At 38.4% G+C, this 16,158-nt stretch overlaps 1 non-coding gene across 1 annotated transcript; it reads right to left on the reverse strand.

Annotated features, from left to right (window-relative positions):
- Window positions 1–6,569: 6,569 nt before the first annotated feature.
- Window positions 6,570–6,684, reverse strand: LOC130042111 (U5 spliceosomal RNA). The gene has a single exon (XR_008795089.1). It is a non-coding gene; the product is annotated as a U5 spliceosomal RNA (small nuclear RNA).
- Between the last annotated feature and the right edge of the window lie 9,474 nt (window positions 6,685–16,158).

Below are 16,158 nucleotides of genomic sequence, written 5' to 3' on the forward strand. Positions count from 1 at the left end.
ACAATGTACCATCTCACCATTTGCAGATATTTGACGAAAAGTATTTTATCTCTGAAAATATTTTGCAATATGAGTGTCAAAACTTAATTCCTTAGGGAATGTATTCAGGATGTGTTTGATAGTTTTCTCAGTCAACAAGATGGGCTTCTTGTCCTGCCTTTGTTCAATGAACTCTCCTTTGGAGATCTCACACAGCGTTTCTCAGTATGGTGTGTGCAGCAGCTCATTTCCGAGGCTCCCAACAATTACTGTTCCCGCTTTGCAAATATTTGCATGATTAATTTTTCCTGATGTGTGTATTTCCAACCATGAGTACAAACAGCTTTTCATTTCAAACAAGTGAGGAGGCACCCTGAGGGGCAAGATCATACATTTTTATGAAGCTGCTGCTATAGAAATTTGTATTTTTCACAGAAAAAAAAACCTCGTTTTTCTGGGGCAAAATGAAAATTTAATACTTGTGAAAATGACTTTTTCTTTTAATAAAATTAAGTGACAGCAAGGATAAAAATATTTAGATTCTTATCATTTTCAGTGGGAGATAACAATACTCTGTTCTCCTTGTATTTACAAAACACCTTTTCTTACAGTTCTTTAAATTTTGAGGCATGTAGTTGCCTTTGTTTCTACCAGGAAGAACACTTGGGCAACTGTGCACCATGTATGAATAAATATAGGAAATAAATTTCTATTATATTTAAGACACTATTGGAATGTTTTATGATATAGCATTATGGTGAAAAGTGATCTCATTTTATCTCCTAATGATGTCCTATTTTTAAAAATATTTATTCCATAGTATGTTACCAAGAAGAAATACTCTGACAACTATGGTAACGTTAGTAATGATATTTGACACATAGAAACTGTTTAATAAAAGTTTATTGAATATAACCTACTTTGTGAATAATGGTACTCAGGATAGGTATAATGTAAGCAACATCATGATAGTCCACGTTGGCCACATGAAAACCAGGCACAATTGTAAGATGCTCCAGGATTTAAGAAATGAACAATTATCATATTAGTCCACTAATGCTTAAAATTTACTAACAGTTTATTAAGATAGTGGAACATTGTGTTCCAAGCCTCTCTAAATAGTCAATTTTATCTATGTCTAAGTAAGTAGAGATTTGTAGATGGTTTTTATGGTCTTTTACAGGTATGTCTTAAAATATTAAATATATCACAAAGCAACATGAGCATAGGGTATTTGAAGTGCCTAATTAACCCAGAAAAATGCTGTGATGACAACCTTAGAAATGCAGTCTTGCAGCACTTTGCCAGGACTCCCTTAATCTTAAAGGATATATTAAGATATCCTCACGGATAACCTGAAGCAGTTTTTTGGTAAACCAAGACTCATTGTTGAATAGAAACTATTTATTGAACACCTAAAAGTCTTACTATGAGAATTCAGGATACAAATTCAAAAACCATTATGCGATTTTATTAAAACATCAAAGAATCACTTTTTTAAAAAAATGTTGAAAATAATATGTACAAAGCTTTGGAATGGGGACAATGAGAAAAATATATTCGAATCTCTTACTAACTAGTCAGGTTTTACAATTAGTCATCTAAAATCTATTTTTTTATCTTATCTCATTCAGGGAAATATCAAGCCTCATGATCCACAATCACTTGCATCAGTATTAATAAGTTATAACTTGTTCTAATATTTGTATGTAATATATCCAATGTCCAGAAATCTAAAGATAATTAAAAGTTCTCTAAGTAGCTCAATCACAAAAGCAGAGCTTAAATGTAATTGTCCTCATATAGTTTATAAGAAGTGATGTTCTTGGTTTTGTATTTTTTATAGCTGATTTATGAAAACACCTTATTTAAGCTTAGGAGCTTGGAGATAGTACAGCAAGTAAGTATTTGCCTTGTATGCAGCTGACCTGGGTTCAATCCCTGGAACCACAGAGGCTTCCCCAAGCTTCACCTTGAGTAATCCTGAAGCACAGAAGTCCTGAAAATCGCATGGTCAAAAAAATAAAACCTAAAAAAACAGAAAGTTGATATGCTATTGGTATGGCCTCAGTGTACTTGTGTAAATTGGATATATAATTGTCATTGTTCAAACTATTTAAGAGTGCCAAGATGAATTTACTGTTACATGTGAGGTACTTACTGTAAATGGAGTGTCATGAACTTTCTCTTTTGATATTTCCTGTTACTTAAAAAAAAATTTAAATCAGTAATCTATGTTAAATAGTGAATGTTATAAAGCCAAAAAAGACTGATCTGTACTACTGAGCTCTGTTATTTTTGTGTTTCTTGAATATTACTGAATCACCATTATTTAACATAACATATTCACCAATAAAATGTAAATCAGATGGATATTTTATGAAGCTTCAATTTACATTGTAGCAAAGGTAGAATTTTTTTCAAAATATAGATTTCTTAACTATGTGGTAGCTTCAAAAGAACCACCTTTAGAATCTTTAATATTAACATGCATAATGAATATCTAACAGGATGAGAGTATGAGAACATATGTTCTCCAAATACATTTCAATTCAGAAACTACCTCCCTCTTCCTTGCTAGTAGTGTCTCTGACTGAATTAATATTTTATGGCATTTGCTTTGGGAAATTCTATGTAATGTATACATAGGTGGATAATAGCTTTATGCTTGACCAGAAATGATATTTTACTATTAGTTAACTATTTTACAAATTAAACATTTATTGAGTCCTTACTGTGTTTCTTACTCAGTCTCAGTTTAAGAGAAAGATACAAAGATGTTGTGAATACGCTTTAGAATTTATCCTTAGTATATTTTTAGCATATAGAGTATTATATAGGTAGTACTAACCCAAAACAATAATAAAAGCAGTGATGTGTATTTCAGTATATAAAGCAACAGGAAAGGTAACAAAATAGTATTAGGTAACAAATACATGGGAAGGTAGAGTAGAATATCTTCCTTTAAAAAAATCCTAGTATATTTATTTTTCCCTTTTATTCATGATTCTCCTATTCAGAATGTATTATAAAATGCATAATTCTCTATATTTTCAAAAATATAAGATCTCTTTAAATATTGTATTAAATTAATCTGGGCAAATTTATTTGGCACATTGGTAACATGGCTCTAAGCTTATTGAGGGCTGCTCTAAAGTTACCACTTCCGTGCAACCTCTGTAATAACTTACCTCACACAAATTAGCCTAATGTTTATTTGGAAGTTGCTTAATTGAGTCTTTACTTCTGTCTACCAGTAGTATTTATGTCACTGGACATTACTATTCCCATTGGTGGTCCCTAGGAAGAGAAAGGTATACCATTCCAATTGAAAGGGGTATTTTAAGTGCATTTCAAAGCTAGCAACCTGGCTAGAAAGAAGCTATTCTTTAAGCGTGAGATGAGCTGATATATTTAAACATATATGCTACTCTCTTTTTCTCAAGCATCTGTATCAAAAAATGTTACCATGATTTAAATCTGATTCAGGTGGTGAAACATCTGGAAGTCATGATGGCATTTACTGAACATCATAAAAATGTTGACATATAAAGCTAAAATTGTGTAATGTACCATTTTGTGCTAAATCAGATGCCATCTTATGCCAGAATCTCTTACAGATGAAGAGTGGCAGGTGCCAGATATAAAATAGAATAACTAGGAGACAAATAATTTAAATATTTTTAAATTAATGAATTGTGAAAAATCTGCACCATTTTATTTTTGTTATAAAGGTCCCAAAAACATTTCTCGTATCCATTGTTTCAATAGCCAAATGTTTCAATAGCCAACTGAAATTTGGCTTTTTAGTTAGAGCAACTCTACAATATTATATTTCATAGGCTGAAAGATGGAAATACTCGTCTGGATAAAATTATTCTCCCCTTTTTCAACTGAAAAAGTAAAATTGGTTACAGTCCTGTTACTGTAGTTAGAGAATTAGAAGAATTTGGGTTAGTTTGACTCTTTTGTTTTGCACATTTCTAATCCATTTTGGTATTTTGAAAAAAAAATGTTATAAAGGAGAACATCTGTTGCTATTCATGTCATTTTTCATCTACATCAGGTCTTAGAGTAGTTTAAGAGGGCCTCTCTCCATCTCTTTTGAAAATTGTCATCCTTGACCAAGATTCTATAAATTTTGCATTGCCTATTTCATTAAAACTGTTAAACTGACAACGTTTTCCTTACCTTTCCCTATCTCTGTCAATAAAACAGTTCTGTTTCCTCTTATTCCTGAGAGTTAGGGGTTTGTCTTAACTTTCTCTTTTTTTTCCTCTTCCATCCCCTAATCCTCTTCTCTTTTTTTCTCCCTCCTCCGCAGCTTGCTCTTTTTCTTCTTCCCCTTCTGCTTTCTTCTCTTTCCTTCTGTCACCCCTCCCCATTCCATTTGAACTGTGCGTTTTCTCATTTCCAGTTTATTGACATTTATATTTTCATAGTTATTACCTCTCTGTACCCTAATCCTTGTTCTCCTTACTCTCTTCTTTTATAAATCACATTTACTGCTACTGTCCACATTACACCATTAACAGCAAATTCTTGGTTTTAGTTTGTCTATATACTATAGTGTATATCAATCTTCAGTGCTCTACATTCACATTCAGGACCTCCTCTGTGTGAGCATTTCTTGGATCTCCAACTTGCAGGAACAGGAACAGAGAGCAAAGGGAACAGGAATGGAGACCAAACCCTGGAATAAGATTCCAGGATTTAAATCCTAGCTGTGCAACTTTAATGATTATGGACCCCAGAATGGTGTTTGTTTGCACATTGCAAAAAGGAAAGAAGAACAGAATTCATCTAACAGAATTCTTCAAAAATTTTATCCTATTCACACTATATTTGCTTAGTACATGTCTCTGCTCTTTATCCTTCTCATTATTCCCATTATTATTTTTACCACATACATGCATTTTATTAGCATAATGAAGAACTGGGTAAGACTATTATCCCTACAAAAGTTCAGCTTTGTGAAATGAGCAAAATTCTCTGTAATTTTTCTAATTTCCAATCTGTCTAACCTTGTTTTGTTCACAGTGAACCCTCATGAACAATTTGTCTTGGGCTGTTTTAGCAGAAAAAGAACTTATAGCTGGCAATGGCCTGTGGACTGAACACATACAAACACATACATACACACACACTTAAAAGAATTACCTTAAAAAAACTATGATCTGTGTGTTAAATAGTATTTTCTCTCATCCCATTTGAAAAGCAAATTTCCAGAAGGCTGAATCAGTTTCTTTTGTAAGAATGCACAGCTTTCAGTCTGGTAAAAGAATTTAGTGACAATTGTAATGATAGTCCCTGATGATCTGCCCAAAAGAAAAACAAAATGCTTTCTACAGCAGGTTTTCATACCTGCCCTTCAGCAGGAAATTACTCATTTTATATTATGCTTTTATAACTGATGCTTTGGTTATTATATTATTTGTTGTAGTTATGACTGTAGCCAAGTTTGTAAATTGAATTCTACAACACACCTTCTAATGTTATGAGACATAAAATCTTTTCGGTTGAAATGGAGTATGCTTGGTATCACCAAAGGAATATGTCCCATCTGCACGAGAAATTAGTAAAGCTGTAAAAATCATTATTGCTATAAATCTAAAGTATAGTAATATATAAGTCTAGAGTACACTCTTTGGATAAGAATCATGAAGGAAATATCTCTGAAATACCCCTCTAAACTAATGGGGCTAAAGATGAAAATTCCATTATAATAAAAGCCAAAAATTATTCAGGACATGGTATAATTTTAAGGATTTAATTCTAACAGAATGTAATCCTTTAATTTGTATAAGTTTATTTATATTTTTCTGTTGCATATTCAAGATGCCTTATTATTTAAAACTCCCAAATATACGGAAATTTAGGGACAAAGTATGCTTATTGGAGATAGTTTGCAAAGTCCAATATTTGAGCTTATTCTAATTTTTAGATCATTTATTTTTAAACAGAATTTATTATTATTTTTGGCTTGGGGACAAACCCAGTGACAATCAAGGATTATTTCTGATTTTACAATCAGAAATTACTCCTTGTGGTGCTCAGGGACCATATGGGATTTTGGGGATTGAAACCAGGTCAACTGCAATGCAAGGCAAGTTTGCCACCCTTTGTATTATCATTCTGGCTCTTAGATCACTTATCACTTAATCACTTAATCACTTAATCACTTAATCTATGCCAAATAGACCAAATTAATATGCCAAATTCAGTAATAAATGGCTCTTAGATAGTTTCTTAAATTTGAGATTTGGATCTATATTTATTGGTAAGATGAAAAAAAGGACTTTATATTTTCCAGAAATCTCCCTTTAGAATGTACTATCATCTGCTCCTTTTTTTCCTACACATAATTCTGACTATCAGAATATTCTGAAGGATACACAAATGCCTCAGAAACAATGCCTTTTCAAACTCTGGACTGTGTGTAATTTCAGGGTAGAATGTGTGTGTGAGTTTGTGTGTTTGTGTGTTGTGTGTGTACACATGTATTCACAGAAAAAAGGGTGAACTGGGGGAAATTTTTTCTGAACTCTCCCTTGATCTCCATAAAAAGCAGTTTTTTCTTTATTTTTATTAGCCTTGCAAGCACAAGGCCTCCAAAAAATTGGTTAAAACTCACAAGTGTTCTTCTCCAAGGAAACATTTAAAAAAGGTAAAAAATTGATATGATCTGAGAAGAAACCAGAGTATGCTATTTCTTTCATTCCTACCAACTGTTGATCAATAATGAATATTTGTCCTAATGGACTTAGAGTTTAGGAGACTCTCAAAGGAGGGGACACATAAGGAATAGTAGAACATACTATAAGAAAACTATTGCAAGGAAGAAGAAGAAGAAGAAGAAGAAGAAGAAGAAGAAGAAGAAGAAGAAGAAGAAGAAGAAGAAGAAGAAGAAGAAGAAGGAGGAGGAGGAGGAGGAGGAGGAGGAGGAGGAGGAGGAGGAGGAGGAGGAGGAGGAGGAGGAGGAGGAGGAAGAAGAAGAAGAAGAAGAAGAAGAAGAAGAAGAAGAAGAAGAAGAAGAAGAAGAAGAAGAAGAAGAAGAAGAAGGAAGAGAAGAAGAAGAAGATGATGATGATGAAGAGGGAAAGCCAAGGGCTAGTTCTGATTTCAAAGTTCCTATGTGTAGAAGGAATAAAAGAGAAGGAAACTGAAGTTCAGAGGAATTAAATAATTGGCAAGTGGCTGCAAAATAGCAATGGGCACAGAAATGTTTTCACCTGGTTTAACTAACATGGCATGGGTGCTTAATACATTTACTGAATTAGATCAAAGATGATCTTCATGAAATCTGCCACTAGAAAAAAAATATACTTGACAATCAATTTACAATTTAGTATTTAGTTTAAGTCCGTCATCTCTGATTGCCTGGAGAGGAAAAGCTCCATACCTTTTGCTCAGTGCAGCCTCCGTGAGGGATGCTTGGTCTTTCTCTTGAGTCTTACATAGCCTGCAGTGACCTGCCCTTGAAGTGCTGGTTTAACAACCTTTGCCCAAGCACTCTCTGGCTCTTTGTACATCTTTAATAGTTTCCTTGACGGACTATGAAGAACTGCCAGATGACAGTTCTATTTCATTTTTGTCACTGCCTGGTGCTCCTTTTTTCTCTCTGGCTTTTTCTCAAGGGCATGATTCTATAAGTCAATGTGGCAATGTTCACGATGGGTATTGCTCTTTCAACCACTGTATATTGATGCTGTGTGAGCAAGTCACGGACATGTCAAGATTTCAGGCCTTCAAAAAAGTAATCAAGGAGTATTTTATAAACTCTAATGTCCTTCCCATTGAAAGCAAATTGAAACTGGGGATTGGGATCTGATATTAAGGGTTTATTTTAAAACACTACTGCCAGAGGCATAAAAAAAGCCCCTTTGATTAATATGCCGTAGAATTTTGTTCGCTTGCAAAAAAAGCACAAGTGATGTGCTTTTGTTCTCCAAGTTTTAAATAAAACATTTGTCATCCTTGCATGCTGTTTATTACTAATTGCACAATTATTTTATTATATGGCACCAGAAAAAAATATGATTTGAAGTTCCTTCTACATATTCTATGTTTTAAGTAAATAATCACTTCAGTCAAAAATTATTTATTAAATTAAGTGATTCTTTGCTAAACATAATGGAGATGTCAGGACTTTTTTTTATTAGTGCTGCATAATGAAATAATTGAGGAATTAGTAATAAATTTTCCCTTGTAATTTAGAATAAATAAAAAACAATTACTAGGTTTTTCTTTAAGAATGTGGGATTCTTAAAATTATCTCTCATAAAATTATGCTGATGAATGTCATATGTTTCTTCAGCAAAAACAAAATGAGTTGTTTTTTTTCTTGTCATCTCTGCAGACTCGGAGCAGCTATCATAAACTGCCTGGCTGCTCAGTGTTCTTTGTATATTGTTCCTTCTATCTCAGAATGAATAGGGCCACTTCAAATATTAGTATCCTGATACATCCAAAGACATTTCAGCCTGGTCATTTATTTTTCTATGCTACAAAATATCAGCTTTTATACAAAGAGTAGAACTACCTTTAAAACCTAAGTACTTTTTTATGACTTTATGATTAATAAATACACTGACCTCATAGGCATTGTGAGGGACATTAAGGCAGAACAGATATGGAACTTGCTACCGAGAACCTAAAGGGCATCCCATATGCTTCCCTGTGTACCGCCAGAGAATAATTCCTGTAAGGATTAATTCCTAAGTGCAGAGCCCGATAAACCTCTGAGTGATGCTGGGTGTGACCCAAAAAGCCCAAATCCCATGTGTCTAGTCCTATCACAAAGGATATACAAGAAAAGAACATTCAATCCCATCAGAAAATGAGGCAATGAAATGAACCAGAAACTTTCTCAAGAAATTCAAATGGCTAAAAGACACCTGAAAAAAATGTTCTTCATCATTAATAATCAGAGAGTTGCAGATCAAAACAACAATGTGATATCATCTCACACCACAGAGACTGGCACACCTCCAAAAGAACAAAAGCAACCAGTGTTGGCATGGATGTGTGGAGAAAGGTATTCTCCTTTACTGTTGGTGAAAATGCTGATTGGCCCAGTCTTTTTTGAAAACAATATGGACATTTCTCAAAACACTAGAAATTGAGCTCCCATTTGACCCAGCATTATAACTTTTGGGAATATATCTTGGGGCCAAAAAGTACACAGCAGAAACACCATCTGCACTCCTATATTCATTGCAGCACTATTCACCATGGCCAAAATCTGGAAACAACCTGAGTGCCCAACAACAAACTAATGGATAAAGAAACTGTGGCACATCTACACAGTGGAATACTATGCAGCTGCCAAGAAAAATGAAGTAATGAAATTTGCCTATAAATGGATGGCCATGGAGAGTATCATGCTGAGTGAAATGAGTCAGAAGGAAAAGGACAGATATAGAATGACTGCTGTCATTTGTGGTATATTATATATATATATATATATATATATATATATATATAGAAGAAAAATATCCACGGCCAGGATAAACAGGGGTTAGGAGGACTGGTCAATGGTTAGAACTAACCATAAGTGTATGTGGGCTGAGGGTGGGAAAGATAGAGAAAATACCACTATTGCAGTAATAGTTGGGAATGATCATGCTGGACAAGATATGGAGGGTTAAGATAAGCTATATTCTTGATAACCTTTCAACCTTTCAGTATCAATATTGCAAACCCCAATGCCCAGAAGGAAAGAGAGAGAGAGAGAGAAAGAGAGAGAAAAAGTGCTTCCAAAGAAACAGGCAGGGGGTATAGGTTGGGGCGTGATGGGAGGGAACCTGGTGCTGGGAAATGTACACTGGTGGAGGGATCAGTGTTGAAATGCAGTATGACTGAAATCCAATCATTAACAGCTTTATAATGCTCTAAAAAAATAAAAATTAAAAAAAATTAAAAAAAACTCACTGCTTTGCTCTGTGTGTGTGTGTGTGTGTGTGTGTGTGTGTGTGTGTGTGCGTGCACGCGCGCAACAAGAACTCTTGGAATCACATACTTTTGTGGTTATTGACTGGCATGTGACCTGATCTTCTGGTGAAGTTCTCATGTCTTATGTGGATTCTTATGCTCCTGCTACACTAAATGCTCCAACATTAAGACTGCTTGTTGGTCCAGAACTGATTATGTAAGATTGTGGACTTTCAATCTAGCTCTTTCTGTTCTCAGCCCCCTTCTGTCTAATTTACGTAAGTGAATGGGACTCTCATGTCCTCACTCTGGAGTTGTTCCTTTCCAGCATTTCATACTGGTTTCTTCACCATTCCTGGTACTGGAAGATCACCACTCACTTTTCTGCTTTTGCTATATGTCTTTTCTATTTCTCGCCGGTATGCTGGGAAGGAACTTTTTTTTTTTTTTCATGTTGCCACCATGTGGTCCATCACCCAATACTTAGGAACTTCTTTGGGTCGTCCTACTTTTATGAATTTAATCACTTAATCACTTAATCACTTAATCCCCGTTATTCATCGATTTATTCGAGCGGGTGCCAGTAACGTCTCCATTCATCCCGGTTGCGTGCTAGCGTAGCCCAATGGTATCTGTTCGTTTTAGGAACATGTAGAGCCTCAAACCGATCATTTAGGGTCTTGACGAAGAAGTCTGACCATCTTATAGGTGGGCGTCCACGTGATCTTTTGATGTCTCGTGGAATCCAATCAGTAATGGCTCTAGTCCAGCGGTTGTCTGTAAACCTCATTACATGTCCAGCCCATCTGATTTTTGATGTCTTGGCAAATGAGACAGCGTCTCTGATTCTTGAGCGTTGACGAAGATCAGAACTCCGGATTCTATCTCTCATTTGAGTGAATCGTGATATTCCAAGCATAGTTCTTTCGATTCCTCTTTGAGAGACCCGAATAGTGTTCTCATCCTGTTTTCGTAGGGTCCAGGTCTCTGAGGCATATGTTAATGCAGGAAGAATAGTGGAATCAAAGAGATGTGCTCGTAGTTGGAGGTTCTTTGTCCTTTTAGTTATTTCTTCAATGCTCTTGAAGGCATTCCAAGCCGCTCTCTTCCTCCTGCGTAACTCAGGTGCCAGGTCATTCATCATGTTGATTTCTCGACCTAAGTATATATAACTGTTGCATTCGGAGATGGTGGTTCCGTTGAGAGTGAATGGAGCGTCAGGAACAAGGCTGTTTCTCATAAACATTGTCTTCGTAAGATTCAGCTGTAGTCCAACCTTTCCACACTCACGGTCAAAGTCCGCAAGCATTTGTGCCGCTTGGCTGATGTTTGGTGTTATTAAAACGATGTCATCAGCAAAGCGGAGGTGGTGTAGTTGCCGACCATCTATCTTCACTCCCATGTTTTCCCATTCTAGTCGTCGCATGATGTTCTCGAGGGTGGCACTGAAGAGTTTTGGTGAAATGGTATCACCCTGCCGAACCCCTCTCTTGATATGGATGATTACTTCTTTGTAGAAGGGTGAGATCTTGGTAGTGAATCCGCAATAGAGCTCACGAAGGATCCTGATGTATTGAGTTTGTACGCCCTGATTGGCTAGGGCTTCCATGACCGCTTCCGTCTCAACAGAATCAAAGGCCTTCTTTAAATCAATGAACGTTAGACAGAGCGGCATCTTGAACTCCCGAGATACCTCAATGAGCTTGGTTATTGTGTGGATATGGTCGATGGTACTGAATCCTTTTCGGAATCCAGCTTGTTCACATGGTTGTCCTTCATCTAGTGTTCTGCTAATCCTATTCAGGATGACTCGAGTGAATAGTTTGTAGATGACAGACAATAGGCAGATTGGGCGATAGTTGCCAATGTCGTGGATGTCTCCTTTCTTGTATAGTAGTACAGTCTTGCTGGTTTTCCATTGGGATGGAACCTTGCATTCAGACAGGTAGCGTGTGAAGAGTCGAGCTAATGTATTGATGAGTACTGATGGTAAGTTCTTCAGGTGTTCAGGTCTGATCTTGTCTGGGCCAGGTGCTTTTTGTTTCTTTACCGACGAGATGGCATGTTGGATTTCGGAAGGGAGAACATTGGGAACGACATATCCATCATGTGGTATGTGGTATGTGGGCAAGTGGATGTGGCTATTAAAGAGATCTGAGTAGAATTCATGAATAATCTTCTCCATTGCCCTTCTGGAAGATGTGATAGATCCATCATGATGTCGGAGGGCAGTCATCTTGGTTTTGTAGTTGGTGAAGGACAGGCGGGCATTACGAATGTTTTTCCCAGCTTCTGCTGCATCTACCAGTACTGCTGCTCTCCTGTTTTTGAGGTCATCCTTGATGGCTTTTCTGCACTGTTTTGCCAGTTCGGACGTTTGCTTGTGGTTGCCTGAGGCACGTGCCACGCCACGTTGGCGAATAAGTTCAAGAGTGTTCGAAGAAAGACGGTTTTTTGTGGTTATCTCTCTCTTGGCATTCCTTGCACAATCATGGAGGTGCTGAATCATTCGATCATATTCCTCATCAATGTTGTCAATGACGGCATCTTCCCATGTTGCTGCAACAGAGCCAAAGAGTTCCCAGTTGGTGGTTGTTCTGGGAGTCTTCTTCTTAAACCTTGCATTCTTTTCTCCTCGTTCTGTGAGGTAGAATTTTGCACGAAGAAGACGGTGGTCTGATCCCGTTTGGAATTTTGGGACAACAGCAACATCGGTTAGGCAAAACCGCCAATTGAATATGATGTGGTCTATTTCATTGTGGAACCGTCCATCGGGAGACTCCCATGTCCAACGTTTAGATTCAGCCTTTTGGAATTGTGAGTTACCATGGAAGGTTTTGGTTGACATGATGAACTCAGACAGTCTGTCACCTTGTTCGTTCCATTCCAGGCCATGGGTTCCGATGTGGAGTTCATCGACTGATCTTCTTGGTCCTATCTTGGCATTAAAATCACCGACAATGATCTTGTAGAAGGTGTGATCTTCTTTATAGAATTTCTCCAGCTCCATGTAGAATTTCTCAGTTTCTTTTTCACCATAACTGGATGTTGGTGCATAGACAACAAAGATAGAAACTGCCGGTAGTGAGCCACATTTATTCAAGTGTAATCGTCCGATTCGGGTTGTTAGGCATTCAAATGAATCAATGCTTGTGACTAAGTTTGTGTTGACAAGGATACCGACACCACCGACGCCTCTTTTATCACATGTTCCAAGGAACAGTTCTTCTCCAGTGTCGAAAACAGCATGATGGGATTGATGTCTTCTCGTTTCGGTCAGACCAATGATGTCGTACTTGATCTTTCGTGCTTGTACCATAAGGTCTTCAATGGATGCAGCAGATGCCAGCGTACGAGCATTAAAAGTACAGACAATCATTTTTGTTTTTCTGCGTTTTGGCAGCCCATGTCTGCCTTGGTGTTTTATCAGCTTCTCCTTCCATATCCTTCTCGACTCTGCATAATCAGGGCTAGGGGAATGAGATCCATTTATTACTGGATTTGGCATATCAATTTGGTCTATTTGGCATAGATCACGGATAGCTTGCCAGGCTCTGCCGTGTGGGTTGGATATTTAAGGATATTTAAGGTATCCTGAAAATTATTAAATAAATAGTCGCGCGGCCGCGAATGCGGCCGCGCGCTCCCGGAAGCTTGTTGTGATAATCTTTGGATCCTGGCCTTTGTTGGGGTTACACGGCAGTTGGAGGGTGTAACTGTTTAGCTACTGACAGGTCCAGTCCCAAACCGTGCAGGCTTAGAGATCTCAGTCCCGGGTCCCACACACCTAGGTTCCTCTGCCAGTTCGGTTATGTCTGAGGCTTATCCAAGTGTGTGGAGAGTGGCTCCAGTAAGGCCTTGGTTGGGGCCTGGAAGTCTTCAGCTGTTGGGCCCTGGCGAGGATAGTCAGACACAGGGTAGGAGACTCTGCCTTGTGCTCTCCCGGGAGCTTGTTGTGATAATCTTTGGATCCTGGCCTTTGTTGGGGTTACACGGCAGTTGGAGGGTATAACTGTTTAGCTACTGACAGGTCCAGTCCCAAACCGTGCAGGCTTAGAGATCTCAGTCCCGGGTCCCACACACCTGGGTTCCTCTGCCAGTTCGGTTATGTCTGAGGCTTATCCAAGTGTGTGGAGAGTGGCTCCAGTAAGGCCTTGGTTGGGGCCTGGAAGTCTTCAGCTGTTGGGCCCTGGCGAGGATAGTCAGACACAGGGTAGGAGACTCTGCCTTGTGCTCTCCCGGGAGCTTGTTGTGATAATCTTTGGATCCTGGCCTTTGTTGGGGTTACACGGCAGTTGGAGGGTATAACTGTTTAGCTACTGACAGGTCCAGTCCCAAACCGTGCAGGCTTAGAGATCTCAGTCCCGGGTCCCACACACCTGGGTTCCTCTGCCAGTTCGGTTATGTCTGAGGCTTATCCAAGTGTGTGGAGAGTGGCTCCAGTAAGGCCTTGGTTGGGGCCTGGAAGTCTTCAGCTGTTGGGCCCTGGCGAGGATAGTCAGACACAGGGTAGGAGACTCTGCCTTGTGCTCTCCCGGGAGCTTGTTGTGATAATCTTTGGATCCTGGCCTTTGTGAATTTACCCTTGAGAAATGAAAATATGTGTCTATGCAAATAACTAAAGCAAATATTAGTCATTATTACTAAAGATCTGTAAACTGTTTCCAAAGTGGCTGAACATTTTAGATTTTCCCTAATGTATGTGTATGTTTGTGGTTTTATTGACAATATTTACCAGTGTCAGTATTTGTAAGTTTAACTCTTCTAGTAGGTATATAGTGGTATCTTATTATAGTTTAAAATTGCATTTCTTTGGTGAGTAATAAAGTTTAGTGTATTTCCATGTGTCTGGTATCCATGTACATTACTTTGTCAGTAATTATCTATAGAGCAACGTTACTATAAATAAATCTATGATTTACTTTATAAGAAACTAAAAATTACCTTGTCTTTCAATGTAACTATCATTTTTCATTTCTACTGGTAATGTTTGAGTTTATACTGAAATCTGAATTAAATAGCATCGAATTTTTCCTAACAGCTGCATAGTATTTCATTGTGAGAGTATCATGTTGAGTGAAATGAGTTAGAAGAAGAGGAATAGATATAGAATGACTACACAAATGAGTTAGAAGAAGAGGGATAGATATAGAATGACTACACACTGCACAATGTGGGGTATAAAAATAAATAGTATGAGACTAATATCCAAAGCCAGGGAAAACAGGTGTCAGGAAAACTAAGTCAATGGTTGGAAGTTATCCAAAGGTGTGAGTGGGGCAAAGGGCAGTTCGGATAGAGAAAGGACCAGTATAACAATGATAGTTGGAAATGATAACTATGGATTATAACTGAGTGTTGATGTGGAGCCTCACGGGATGGGGGTGGAGCCAGCCCTTTCCTCCCCATCCCAACGAGACCCCAAGTTGCTACCCACGAACTATCTCTCTGGATCCTGATCAAGCTGCTTAATGGTCGTGATCCCAAAGACTCAGAAACAAATCTTGAAACCCAGTGACTTTTGGCAGAAATGCGTCTGGACCACGCAGTAGATTACTGTCGCTGGGCCACCCCAGGGAGGAAAGGGTCTGTCCCTCCACTCGCTCCCCCTTGGCAGCGTGGTGGCCACCATCCGCCTGAAGCCATTGGACAGTCAGGTTTGGGCCCACAGTGACGAGATGTGCAGAGATGGGTGTGAAGCCAGCCCTTCCCTCCCACCCCAATGAGACCCCGAGTCACTGCCACTGAACGGCCTCTCTGGCTCCTGATCAAGCCGTTTAATGGCCATGATCCCAGAGACTCAGAAACAAATCACAGAACCCAGTGGCTTTTGGCAGAAATGCGTCCAGTCCCTGCAGTAGGTTATCAGCGCTGGGCTACCCTAGGTGGGAATAGGTTTCATGTCTTGGCCTGTTCCCCCTGGAGGCCTGGTGGCCGTCATCCTCCAGAGGCCACTGGGCAGGTTTGGACTCACAGTGACAAGACATGTGGGGCCTCATGGGATGGGGGTGCAGCCGGCCCTGTCCTCCCCATCCCAACAAGACCCTGGGTTGCTGCCACAAATGGCCTTTCTGGCTCCTGATCAAGCTGTTTAACGGCCTTGATCCAAGAGACTCAGGAACAAATCTTGGAACCTAGCAGGTTTTGGTATAAATCCCTCCAGATTTAATTGTTAAAATTTTGGAATCTCAAAATCACGTGGCCACTACTGCAGCCACACGACATCATCACTGTCACTGTCACTGT

The sequence above is a fragment of the Sorex fumeus genome, unplaced genomic scaffold (genome assembly GCF_029834395.1).
Source record: "Sorex fumeus unplaced genomic scaffold, SorFum_2.1 ptg000098l, whole genome shotgun sequence".
In the NCBI taxonomy this organism is placed as follows: domain Eukaryota; kingdom Metazoa; phylum Chordata; class Mammalia; order Eulipotyphla; family Soricidae; genus Sorex; species Sorex fumeus.